Here is a 14583-nt window from a genome sequence, read left to right as displayed (position 1 = left end):
TCTCTGTCAGGGGTGGGATCCTGACAGTGACCTAGCGAACAGAACGTTACGGAGCCTCGCCTGCACCCGTTGCGGTGGCATCCTAAGAAAGGAAACAAAGAGAAGTTTATTGTGGAGAAGTGAGAAACGAGATCGCAGCAAAAAGGAGATAAAGCCAGTAGGAGTCGTGCCTTAAGATCGTGGCAACATCCTACTGAGGTGCGTAGCCGGTGGCCGGAACGCCAAGGAAGTATTTGGCTCCAAGCATTACTTCAAACGGCAGGACAGTTAATTTTAGGTTGGCTGTCTCACCTAAATCACCTAAGCAGACATAGGGAGCAATTGTGGGAGAGGGGCGACGCTAGGGTCCCGGAAGAACTCCAGGCCTACCCGTCATACGGGTGCGTCCTATCCATATCATCTGGTGGACGGAGAAAGAACATCAGAACAGATACGAGTTGTGAGAAAGAACATCAGAAACAGACACAACAGTTGTGAGGACTATCCCGTGGTGCTCAGCAGGGAGGTAATACAACACACAGGCGCTAGAAGGTAGGGACTGATTTCCACCTGCAAAGGGAACTCTGGATGTGCCTTCGGACCGGCCGGTTTCAGCCAGCCCTGTTAGCAGTACTCTGTATTGAGGATCCTGAAGCCTTCAGTAAAGAGGTAAAGAGACTGCAACCCTGTGTCCTCGTTATTCATCGCGACCTGCACCACGCACCATCATCACACCTTTCATTGGACGCCCCTTAGCAGGGTCACGGACCGGGTCTAGCCACCGTGACAACCCCAGGACCGAGACTGAGAGGCCTGGTACTGAGTACCCCGCGGCCCTGCGTCTGGGGGTGCTCCAGGTCCACTGGGGATGATGTTATGGCAGCAGAGATGGTATGGCTTCCGACAGGTGAAGGTGGGTCCCCAGGGCTCCCAGTGTGATAGGCAAAGATGGTGTGGTGCGGGAAAGAATCAGAGGACACATAGTTGCAGTCTCTTTACCTTTTACTGTAGTATCCAGCTTGGAAGCGATTCGGGATGCCCCTAGCCAGGTGGGGTTGGAAGCCTTCCTCTCTGCGCTGTGTTGTGGTCCCTTGCTGCCTTAGGCCTCACACAAGGTCTTCACTTTCTCTCTGTCCCTTTTAGTAGGACACTACCCGCATGGCAGGCACCTCGAGCCTTTTTACAGGTGTCTCTAAGTATGACTCCGGGCTCTATGTGCTGCTGTGCCTTCAGGTGTTAATGGTGGGCAGGCGACCTGCAATCTCCTGTTCGTCGGTTTCTGCTGTGGGGCATACAGTTACCCCCACAACCTCGGAATTCCGGCCTCTGGTATTCTGCTTTTCAGCATGGAGGGAGCTCAGTCACAGCTCCCCTCTAGCTTCTCCCTTCTCCTGTGCTTCTCCTCCCCTATCAGTCTCCTACAGACTGCTCTGTTTCTCTTCTCTCCGTCCAGGAGCTGCAGATCCACTCGTCTACATGGCCCCAACTTTCCTCTCTTAGACTCTCTCTGTCTCACTCCTTGCTCTTCTCTCTCTGACAGACTGACCAACTAACTCCCCCTCCAGCCAGAATATATAGGGAAGTTCCCCTGAATCCGGGACTCGAGCTGCCCCTTCTGGCCTGGAGTCAGAACAGTGTTGCATGTACTGGTTACCTGCTAAAAGGGATATCAAGAAACCAATTCAAATGACCTTAATCCTTTTTGATATTCAAGATAAAACATTACTTTATTCAATGCCTTTAAAACCATGAAAGACAACCACAGTCAAACACAACAGACAACCGTGCTCTCTAAATATACCCGTGTCACAGTACCTATATCACACTACCTGTCAGCGGAGGTTGGCTCCCTAATACACAGACGAGATTGGTGCCCCCGCTCCATTGCGGCTGCCCCTAAGTCTCCTATAGTTGCCCTAGACTGGTGTTTCAACTGGGCTATCAATACACAACAGAAAGGATAGATAAACAGGAGATAGAGGTTAACAAAACCGATATTGGCTATTGCTTGCCAAAATCTAGACTGTGACAGGGTGAGAGACACAGACAAAAAAGTGCAAAAAGTGCAAAAGTGCTCATGTGTACATAAATCACCTCACTATACTGCTCCCTGCTCTCATAATTCCTGCCTATCTGTGGGGGTTGGCACCCTACTGTTCAGCGGATATGGCGCCCCACTCCACGGCGGCTGACCCTTGGATACCCTATGAGTAGCTGTATAGGCAGGAAATATATACACTGATAAGGTTTACATCAATAGCCATATCCTTCACTATAAAGTAGATATACAATTTCAGGCCCAGACCAAATTGTGTGCTAATGTTAACAAATATAGATAAATCATAACAGCAATTGAGGAGGAATACTCATCATTCTCTGATGTAGAAACATGCCTCAACGTGTTTCACTTTCACGGATCATCAGGAGGCCATGATATGTGGATGCTACCTGCTAAAGGAATCCTTCCTCGTTTACAAGCATGGCATCACCCTCCCCGTGAGGAAGGCAATACCACTGTAACAACCGGTTACCTGGGGTGTTACACTAGCACCGATCGTGGGCATTGCTGCGGGGTATCAACTGTCACATACAGCTAACACCCGCATGCCATCGCCGCTTGATCGTGCCGCCATACTAGTACTGCTGTTTGTGGGAACGCAGTTCCCGCAGAGCAGTATCAGTAAAGCATATCTGGAAGGGGTTAAAGGACAGTACTTCCACAGGCAAAGGAGTGCAAAACACACACACATCAGCTTAAAGGACAGTACTCCCACAGGCGGAGGGGGGGTGGAGAGTATACACAGAGGCTTTAAGAACAGTGCAATCACAGGCAAAGGGTGCAGGGTAGACACAGTTGCTTAAAGGACAGTACTCACACAGGTGGGGGTGCAGAGGGCACACAGCGACTAAAAGGGCAGTACTCCCACTGATATGGGTGCAGAGTACACACAGCAGTCACTATCTGTCCCTAACTCCAGCTGTGTCCTATATAGACTAGGTCACGTGCTGTGTCGGGCCAGTCACAGCCATGACAATACTTTACATAGCTGTGATGGCTCCGGAAGTGCCCACAGTCTAAAAGTATGTTGGTAGGCTGCAGTGCAGCCTTTCAACAAGTTTTATTAGACTGGGAAACCCAAACATGAAACCGGACATATGCAGCTCCCCAGAGTCCTGGTCGTGCAGTATCGTCACTCTGCCACTAAGGGGAGTGATGGTACGTCTGATTGTACTAAAAGAGTTCACCTGACCAGATATCACAGTCACACACTACACTTCACACTCCGGTCACCAGGGGGAGCAAAGGGTTCTATTTATTAGGCCACTCCCCACACTCTGGTAAAACTGGGGGTTGGATAGGAAGTTAGAGAGAAGCTGACTGGGTTTTGCCCAGGCAACATCCTGTGAGAGAGGGAGTTGCTGGGAAGATTCAGGGGGGTCCCTGTCAGGGGTGGGATCATGACAGTGGCCTAGCAAGAGACAGATCATTATGGAGCCATGCCTGCACTACCTTGCGGCGGCATCTTAAGAAAGGACAAGAAGCGAAGTGTATTGTGGAGAAGTGAGAAAACGAGATCACAGCACTAAGGAGATAATACCGGGAGGAGTCGTGCCCTAAGATTGAGGCAATATCCTTCTGAGGCGCGTATCCGGTTGCCGGAACACCGAGGGAGTATTGGCTCTACGCATTACTCCAGACCACGGCAGGGCAGTTAACTTTAGGTTGGCTGTCTCACCTTTTCACCTAAGCAGACAACAGAGGCAATTGTGGGAGAGGGGCGTCTCTAGGGTCCCTATAAAATAACTCCAGGCCTACCCCGTCATAAGGGTGCGTCCTATCCAAACTGGGGGACGGAGAGAGGGAACATCAGAAACAGATACAAGAGTTGTGAGGACTATCCCGTGGTGCTCAGCAGGGAGGTACTACAACACATAGGCGAAAGTAGGAAGGCTACTGATTTCCACCTTGTAAAGGGAACTCTGGATGTGCCTTCGGACCGGCCGGTCTCAGCCAGCCCTGTTAGCAGTGCTCTGGATTGTGGATGCCGAAGTCTACAGTAAAAGGTAAAGAGACTGCAACCCTGTGTCTTCATTATTTACTGCGACCTACACCATCACCATCTACTCATCAAGGGAAGCCCTGGGGACATACTTCACCTGTGGGAAGGTATACCATCTAGCTGCCATTCCAACACCCCAGCGGACCCCTAGCAGCGTCGGTCACCCTGACCGAACACCACAGGTGACGTCACGAACACTTGACAAACTTTCACCTACACCTTTAATTGGACGTCACTTAGCAGGGCCACGGACCGGGTCGGGCCACCGTGACATCCCCAGAACCGAGACAGAGAGACCCGGTACCGAGTACCCCGCTGCCCTGCGTCTGGGGGCGCTCCACATACAGTATAAAGTCTGTGTTCGGGGTTCAGTACTGGACACTAGGTGATCCGTACGAACTCCGAACTTTCCAGTACGGGTTTGCCCATCCTTATCCCTAATGGCCATCATACTCACTGGATATGTCTCCCATTGAACATGTTTGGGATGTTTATGATCAGCATGTACGACAGCATGTTCAAGTTCGTGCCAATATTCAGCAACTTTTAACGGTGGCAAACATTCAGATTGAGAAGGGGTTGTCCTAGTAGTTGACAACCTCTTTAAATACAAAAATTTCCCTGGTCAAGAAGGGGGGTATATGGCCCAGTTGTGAACTGGTTAAACAATATCTATAAAATAAACTGTAGATAACATAAAACTGCAACCCAAAGATTAAGGATTAAAAAATCTACAACTCATAATTTTAAAAAAGGCCTTGTAAAAGAAATGTGCACGTTACTATATTCTTAATATACAGTTTAGGCTCTTATAACTCTGAATTCACAGTAGGATATGTCAAAGGGAATCTGGCACCAGGTTTTTGCTACCCCATCTGAGAGCAGCATGATGTTGAGGCAGAGACAATGATTTCAGTGATATATGACTGAAGTTTTGGTAAAATTTATGTTTCATCTGCTGCAGATCTACCAGTTCTCTGAATGCTGAGCTCTGTATTACCCTGTCCACAACACTGATTGGTACTTTTCTGTGTACACTGTGCATAGGCAGAATCTGCCAATCAGTGTTCGGGGTGGGGTTATAAGCTCATGAATTTGGAGGACTACCTGGCAGTATAGTTACTAGTCCGCTAATGATGATCTCCTGCTGATAACACAGTGATTTTATCAAAACTACAGCAAGCAGCCCATCACTGGAATCTGGATCTCTGTCTTTTCACTATGCTGCTCTGGGATAAGGTGGCAAAAACATGGTAAACGTTTCCTTTAACCCCTTTCTGCCATCGTACGGAATAGTACATCCGATGGCAGTAACCCCCTTTGATGTGGGCTCTGGCAGTGAACAGCTGACATGTGCCCGCAATAGGCGCGGGTGGAATTACGATCCACTGGCACCTATTAACTAGTTAAATGCTGCTGTCAAACTCTGACAGCGGCATTTAATATGCGCTTACGACCATGCAGCCGAAAATGCGCGCATCGGTGACCCCGTCACATGATCGGGGGTCATCGGCACATCGGTATGACAACCAGAGGTCTGCTTGAGACCTCTATGGTTATTGATGCCAGATTAGTCTGAGCGCCACCCTGTGGTCGGCGCTCATAGCAACTCAGCAATTCAGCTACATAGAGGCTATCTGAACATCGCCTCTATGTAGCTGAGCCGATCAAGTTGTGCCAGCTTCTAGCCTCCCATGGAGGCTATTGAAGCATGGCAAAAGTTAAAAAAAAATGTTTTTAAAAATATGAAAAAAATAAAAAAATAAAAATAAAACAATAAAAAAATCAAGCCTACACATATTTGGTATCGCCGTGTTCAGAATCGCCCGATCTATAAAAAAAAAGATTAACCTGATCGCTAAACGGCATAGCGAGAAAAAAGTCAAAACGCCAGAATTACATTGTTTTGGTTGCCGCGACATTGCATGAAAATGCAATAACGGGCGATCAAGAGAACGTATCTGCACCAAAATTGTATCATTAAAAATGTCAGCTCGGCACGCAAAAAATAAGCCCTGACCCGACCCAAGATACCGAAAAATGGAGACGCTGCAGGTATCGTAAAATTGCGCAATTTTTTTTAGCAAAGTTTGGAATTTTTTTCACCACTTAAATAAAAAAGAACCTAGACATGTTTGGAGTCTATGAACTCGAAATGACCTGGATAATCATAATGGCTGGTCAGTTTTAGCATTTAGTGAACCTAGCAAAAAAGCCAAACAAAAAACAAGTGTGGGATTGCACTTTTTTTGCAATTTTACTGCACATGGTAAAATCAATGATGTCGTGCAAAAGTACAACTCGTCCTGCAAAAAATAAGCCATCACATGGCCATATTGACGGAAAAACAAAAAAAAGTTATGGCTCTGGGAAGGAGGGGAGCGAAAAACGAAAACGCAAAACAGAAAAAAGCTCCAGGATATCAGGGGTTAAGTACGGTATCCAAGGTTATTTGCTATGAACTTATTGTCAGATTTTTGGGATGTTGGATTGTTTTCAACAATTATTTTTCTTATTCTTCACCTACAGAATAATATTCTTTTTATCCTACCAGAAAGGATGAAATGGGAAGAACAAAACTCACTGCTGTAAATACAACGTGAGAGTTTTCTTTTATCATGAATCCCATATATAATAATGAATCGTGTCCTGAGGACACGAACTACATGATTTAATATTGCAATCTAAGTTTGCCAGCTTGACCAACCTTCAGTATGGGTTTATGAAAGCTAGTGCTTCAGGGAAATACGTTCCATGCTGCGAGGAAAAATTAGATGAAATGACTCTAGTGCCTTACAGCAAATATTAGCTATGCTATTCTTTACATTTACCTAGTATGACAAGGATAAGAATTGTCCATAAATGTAAGTAACAATAAATATGTTTTTCTAGTTTAGTTTCTAATTTATCTTATCAGAGAAATCTGCTTCTTTCTACCACTACTTCTTGGGTGAAATATGAATTCCGTAGAGACAGACTTTCCCATTTTACTGAGCTTGAAGATGACAGTTGGTGCTTGTAAAGTTCTATAAATGGGGCAGTATGAGGGAAGAACTAGCGGCAGACTCCGATATTTTGCTGCATGTTTTCCTGAAACAAAGGTTATAGCTCTCCATAGAACTTTATGAGCACCAGCTGTCATGTCTTATCTCAATAATGGGAAATTTTGTATTCACTGAAAACTGATTATTCCAATTAATGAAGCATATTGGTTATGAATGATCAATTCAGGAGAAAGAAGATTTCTCTAATAAGATATATTATAAAGTTTCGTATGTTCACATTTACTATTTATTTATGAACAAAAAAAAATTAAAAATAAGAATATTATGTGCAGTTTGATTTTATGTTCATGTCGGCCTTAGGCTAGGTTCCCATTGCGTTAATGGGATAGCGCTAACGGACAGCGTTGCACGGCGAAAATGTCGCAATTAACGCCGTGCACCGCGTCCGTTAGCGCTCCCATTGCCGGCAATGATAGAGCGCATTGCTAGCGCGTGTCATTTTCGGCACGCGCTAGCGATGTGCCGGTCTTTTGTAGCGCGCCTCGGACGCTGCTTGCAGCGTCCGCGGCGCGCCAGAGGTCCGTTCCCCGCTCTCGCAGATCGGGGATCTGCGAGAGCGGGGACGTTAACGCGACCCCTGAACGCGGCCCCGAAAAAGACATTGCGTTAGCGCAATCCGCTAGCGCTCGCGCTAAACGGATTGCACTAACGCAATCTGAACCTAGCCTTAAAGAGAACCTGTCAACGGGATTTAGCAATGATGTAAGGCATTGCCATAATGGCACTGCTACACAGATTAAATCGATATCTTTAGTAAAGAAATCAGCTTTGCAAAATGTAAATGTGAAGTTTTCGGGTAATAAGTTTTAGTTTCATAGGGCTGGGATGTGGCAGCAGTTATTTGTCTATGTTAGTGATGCTGAATCTCTGTGCAGGGTTGTTTGCATCCTACCTCTACTTCTGATATTTTTAATAAAAACTACATAGTGTGAATCCACATTGCCATCCTTATAAATGTCCACACATTTACAGAATGAGCTGCCATTGTTCATGGTAATTACAGGTGCTTTTATAAACAGTAATTTAGATGTACCTAATGCTAATATGAGACTGATCCAGCATCATACATGGCATAGAAGTAGATGAAGCAGGCCTATAACTTAGGCTATGTGAGCACGTTGAATATTTGCTTGCAGAAATTTCTGAAAGGTTTCTGCATCTCTTGGCAGGAAAAATGCTGCGGCAAAACCATGCATTTTTGCCATGTTTTTGGTGCATTTTTGCGTTTTTGTATGCGTTTTTTTGCTTGTGTTTTTGTACAGCAATGACTGCTTTTTTGAGCTAAATAATGATATTTAAAAATAAAGTTTTGTGATGTAATTTCTTGGTTCAACACCACCTTTTTCATGCTGATGCAGTGGCATCAGGGTAATGGGATTAGTGCTTGATGTCAGCAGCAGTCATTGACAGCAAGCCCTAGGCTCAGTAATAAAAAGGTATCAGCCCAACACTCTCATTACTAAGCCGATAAGTAAATACAAACACACACAAACACACACACATTGTCACCAGCCTATGTAGGAGAATTAACAGAACGAGCCTACATAGGCTGTAACCAAACAGCACCTGTTAATTTTAAAGAAAAAAATTGCGTGGGTTCCCGCGTAATTTTAATAACTAGCAAAGGGAAAGCTGATGGCTGAGGGCTGATGTTAATATTCTGGAAAGGAGCTGTCATGATCTGTTCCAGGATTTAATCCTGTCTGCCCTTTTTCCGGGCGGATCATGTCAAGGGTTAACTTTAATCTGCCTCATTCTGGGTTCAGGTTTGCTATTTAGCTCCCATACATCCTGCTGGCGGTGTCAGCTATAGTTCTGCCTTTGGCATGTGAACCTCACTCTGGTAGCTCTTGATTTGTCATGCTGTGATCCCTGACTTGCCCCGTGTCTGTTGACTACCTCTGTCTGCCCTTTTCCCAGCGTTTCCCTGTTTGTCTGTTTGATTGTCTGGTTCCTGACTTGGCTCGTATTCGGACTCGCTTCTGCCTTCTGACTTTGTCTTATCTGCTTCTGACCGTTGCTGAACCTGCTGGCTTGTTCCTGACCACGTGTATTGCTGATCCCTTTAGTACTTCTGCCTATTGTTGTTTTTTTACTCAGCTTGTTTGACCACTCTCTTGCCACTTGGTGCCACCTATGCTGCTGCTCTGTGGTGCTTCTCTGTGTACGCAGTCTCACTTCCCTCTCAAGCTCCCTCTGGTGGAGGTTGCATTATACTGCACTGCAGCAGCATGACATTATAGCTGAAAATATACATTTAAAGGGATTTCTGCATTTTTTTTCTCTGCTCTGTTTGCTATGGATCTGCTCCATACTTTGGCAGATCAAATGGACAGTTTGACAGTGATGATACAAGACCTGTTTGTGGAACAGAGGGCCTTGTTCTCGTCTCATAACCACCTGCAAAGGGAGCTTTCTGACACAGTTAAATCATTGCAGACTGACTGTAAGCACTCTAACACTGTTGATGTCTCATTGCACTCTCCTGAACCTACAGTCAAGCTCCCAGATACCTGCTCTGGGGAGAAGGAGAGATCCCATACCTTTAAGGAGAGTTGCAAGCTTTTTTTCTCTCTTAGACCCCGAGATCTTCTGGAGATGAGAGTCAGCGGGTGGGGATAATCATTTCCTTACTGCAGGAGGGACCTCAGTCGTGGGCTTTCTCTTTACCTGCTTCTTCCCCTGAACTTGTGTCTGTGGACAGATTCTTTGAGGCTTTGGGACTGATTTATGATGAACCAGACCGGGTCAGGGTAGCAGAGGACATGATCATTAGTCTCTCCCAGAATGAACTCACTGCTGAACAGTATTGTTCTGAGTTTAGGCGGTGGTCCGTTGAGGTGTCTTGGGGTGACTCTGCTCTGAGATGCCTGTTTGAAAGAGGACTTTCTGATCATCTCAAGGATGCACTGGCCCTTCATACGCCATCCAGTTCCCTAGAGGAGGCCATGACCCAGGCCATTCGTATGCACCGGAGGTTACGGGAGAGAGGAATTATCCAGCATGAGATTCCTGTATTGCCTGCCAAGTCTGAGGTGATGTCATTCAAGGAGACTATGGAAGTTGGTGCCACCAACTTCAAGGAGAAAGAGATGAAATGACTACGTGATGGCAAATTATGTTTTATTGTGGAGATCCAGGACATTGGAAGAAGGACTGCCCCTCTTGTCCATCGAGTAACAAGCTGCCGAGTCTGGGTGATGGTCTAGGAGATCATCCAGACTCTCAGCTACCATTTTCATCATTTCAAAAAGTTTTGTTAGAGGTGGAACTGTGTTATGGAGGTGGTTTTGCATCCACTACAGCGTTTGTGGACTGTGGATCTTCCGTGAACTTCATTGACTCTAGTCTGGTGTCCAAGTTAAAGTTAGGGACAGTTAGGCTAGAGACTCCCATCCATATCATTGCCATTGATAAGACACCGTTGGCTCAAAATGTCCTTAAATTTGTCTCTGAGGAGTTCCTCCTCAAGGTGGGTTCCTTGCACCAGGAACGAATTTCATGTTTTGCTATGAATAATCTTCCTGCGGGACTGGTGTTGGGATTCCCGTGGTTGCAGAGGCATAATCCTGTTACAGACTGGGGATCTTGTGATATTGTTAAATGGGGTCCTAATTGTTCCAATGGTTGTCTTTCTGCAGTTTTTGTGTCTGCCATTAGTCCGGAGGGTATTTCGGAGTACCTAAAGGACTTTGGTTACGTGTTCTCCTAAAAAGAGGCTGAGGTCTTACCACCCCATCGTCCTTATGATTGTACAATCAATCTTATTCCAGGTTCTAAATTGCCCAAAGCCTGTTTGTACAATATTTCTGGCCCAGAACGTACTGCTATGAAAATCTATATCTCTGATAGTCTACGCAAAGGTCACATCCGTCCCTCTGTCTCACCTGTGGCTGCGGGATTTTTTTTTGTCAAGAAAAAAGATGGTGGTTTACGCCCATGCCTCGATTTCCGGGAATTAAATAAAATTACGGTGAGAAATACCTAACATCTCCCACTCATTCCTGATCTCTATAACCAATTGTCTGGGGCTAAGTGGTTTTCCAAACTTGATCTCAGGGGAGCATATAACCATATCCGCATTCAGGAAGGGGATGAGTGGAAAATGGCATTTCTCACCTCCGAGGGTCTGCTTGAAAAATTGGTCATGCCCTTCGGTCTCACGAACGAGCCCGCAGTGTTTCAGAACTTCATGAATTATATTTTTCTGATTTTATCGGGCGCTTTATGGTTGTATACCTAGATGATATCCTTGTGTTCTCGCCTAACAAGGAATCCCACATTGGTCATTTACGTGCTGTTCTTCACAGGTTACGGGGAAATTCTCTGTGCGCTAAACCCGAGAAATATTTGTTTTGTGTCCAGGAGATTTCTTTTCTGGGGAACATCCTTTTTGCCAATGGGTTTCGGATGGATCCCTGAAAGGTACAGGCCATTGTTGATTGGGTGCAACCCAGAGACCTCAAGGGGTTGCAGCGTTTTCTGGGTTTCGCCAATTATTATTGAAAATTCATCAAGGGGTTTTCTCAGGTGGTCAAGCCACTCACCAATCTCACTCGCAAGGGGGCTGATCTGAAAGTTTGGTCACCCTTGGCAGTTGAAGCATTTGTTACATTAAAAAAGTGTTTTATGTCTGCTCCTGTATTAGTTCAGCCCTATCCATCTGAATCGTTCATTGTAGAGGTGGATGCATCAGAGGTGGGAGTAAGGGCGGTGTTGTCTCAGGGACCTGTTACTTTGACCAATTTAAGATCATGTGCCTTTTTCTCCAGGAAGTTTTCCTCTGCAGAGAGGTACGATGATGTTGGTAGCTGGGAGTTATTGGCCATAAAATTGGCTTTTGAAGAATGGAGGCATTTTTTGGAGGGGGCGGTGTCACGGATACCCACTCCGTGGTGTCACTAATTCGTCACATACCCGCTCTCAGCATGTGACTTGGGATTGTGCCTGCAAGGGTTAATCTATATCCCGACTGTCAGTCCAGCATCCAACCTCTGTCCTATGCTGTAATAGGAGCATAAATCGCACACCGACCCAGGCCACACATCCGCTCATACACGCTGCCACCACTCGCCTAGTATTACAAATGCATACAGATAAGGCTTGTATAGGGTGCCAGTCAAATAGTAATAATAGGTAAAAAAAAAAGCACATGCATTTTTAGTGCATTTCTGTGACGGAAACGCATTAAGGCATCTTCACACGTCCGTTACTTTTGTCCATATGCAGTCTGTTTTTTTAAGGGTGACAAATACGGATACACTTACACCCATTGTATTCAATGATGGTGCGCACATGTACGTTCCTTGTGAAAAACCTGCAGATATATCAGTTTTTATCATTTTTTCAGCAGCACTGACAAAATGAGTGCCACACATGTGCACACTGAAGACACATAGAAGACATCAGCGTGATATGTACTGGCTCCTGGGAAGAAACAGTCCAGTTCGCATTGTTCCCAGGTGCTGGCCGTCGGCTGAAAGAACCTCTCATCAATGTTATCATTGAAGCTGGGTTCTCATGGGCAGTTCACTGTGAGCAGCCCAATGACCTGCGGTGACCTCAGTTCATTGGGCTGATCAGAGTGAACTGCCCGTAGGATCGCAGTTTCAGTAACCAGCGGTAACCTCTATGAGGTCACCGCTCGTCACTGGAGTGCGCTTGCAGCAGCTCATTGTGTCCTGGTTTTCTTATAGATGCCTCTGCATTTTTATGCCCTGGGTTTGATGTCATCTGACAATACAAAGGTGACATCAACCCCAACCCTATTACTTCACTTGCTAAAGCCACAGGCCAAATGGGAAGAGCAAGGCAAAGCACTAAATTTAGCGCACCTTATGGATGCATGATTTTTGGTGTGATTGGGGGATCATGTTAGTAGCCTGAGAATAGGAAAAATGTCTCTGGCCCCTTCCTAGGCTATTAATATCAACCCACAGCTGTTTGTTTAGCCTTTGCTGGTTTGAACTTATAGAGTGACTCTGTATCATATCATTTTTTTTCTGGGGTCCCTCATAAATTCACCAGGAAAAGCTTAGCAAATAGCTGTGAGCTGTTATTAATAGCCTTGGAACCTTTTGGGATATTGTCCGTTTTCCCAGATTATTAACATGAGCCCCTAGCCGTGGACTTTCCCTCTGCTGGTTATGAAAATTACACGGAAGTCCGCACCATTTTTTTTATTTAAATATTTTTTTTACACAGGAGGGACACAGCTGCTGCTGAATACAACTCCCATCATTGTCGCCTGGTCGCACTGATCACAGGGAGACCAAGCGACCATGATGAGCGCTGCCTTCAACTGCCGCTGCCTGGAATCAGCTCAAACTGTACTGCTTTTCTCAGCCACGTGTCACACGGACACACGGATGTGAAATACGGACACAAGGACAGAAAACGGATACATGGATGTCACATGGATGACTCATACGTACATACGGATGGCACACGGACATGGACCACGGATCTCACCAGTACTGGATTTTCCTCTACACAAATCGCCAGGATGTATGAAGTAGCTCTTAAAGTACATGGTATCCCCACCTAAGTATGTCAATAAAGTTTTGACAAGGCAATAAAACAGGAAGCATCAAAAACTCAACGGCTTTATTTCTAGCATTACAACTCAAAAAGACACAAAAAAGCACAACTTCAAAAATGCAGGTTAAAAAAACGCACTCAAAAGTGCAATAAAAAACACAAGTAACCTAATTTAAATAATAGGTGCAGAAATGGTCAACAACTTTTTACCAAAAGCTCATCATGGGAACATAGCCTTTTGGAAGCAACCAGGAGATCTGGTGCAACAACTCCACTGATGAGTACACACGGACGAAATGCGTCGGGAGATGGGAGGTCAGTCTGAGGCTTGACTGCACCGCTAATTCTCTGGCGGAGCATACATACCTGACCAATTGGGTGAGAGCAAGCCTTTTTTACCGTTGACATACGCATTTATGAATGATGTCTTAACACATTTACCATCTCAATATGAGGATCCAAATGATATGATAGACCTGTCCTCTACAACAATATAGTGAAGATTGGTTATGGTGGTTATGACATGTATAGACATTATTAATGCTCAATCATACTTACTTTCTGGCTATAGTGATTTAAATTAGGCAGTCCTTTTTATAAGTATTTTATGGATTTTTGCTGCATTATGATCATCGGGTTGATCATTTACCCGGTAGTTTGCATTATGAACCCCACAGTAAATCATCGTTTATGAAGTGTACTAATGGTCACATATGTGACTTTGATATTTCCTTATCCACTGCGTGTTCGTCATACACCAAATTTAGAGCACTAAGAGCGCCTTGTATTTTGGAATTAGGTGGTCAGTAGTGATGAGCGAATATACTTGTTACTCGAGATTTCTCGAGCATGCTTGGGGGTCCTCCGAGTATTTTTTAATGCTTGGAGATTTAGTTTTTCTTGCCGCAGCTGAAAGATTTGCATCTGATAGCCAGCAT

Source organism: Ranitomeya variabilis, chromosome 3 (assembly GCF_051348905.1).
Source record: "Ranitomeya variabilis isolate aRanVar5 chromosome 3, aRanVar5.hap1, whole genome shotgun sequence".
In the NCBI taxonomy this organism is placed as follows: domain Eukaryota; kingdom Metazoa; phylum Chordata; class Amphibia; order Anura; family Dendrobatidae; genus Ranitomeya; species Ranitomeya variabilis.
The sequence above is the reverse complement of the archived record's forward strand: the minus strand, read 5'-3'. Positions refer to the sequence as shown.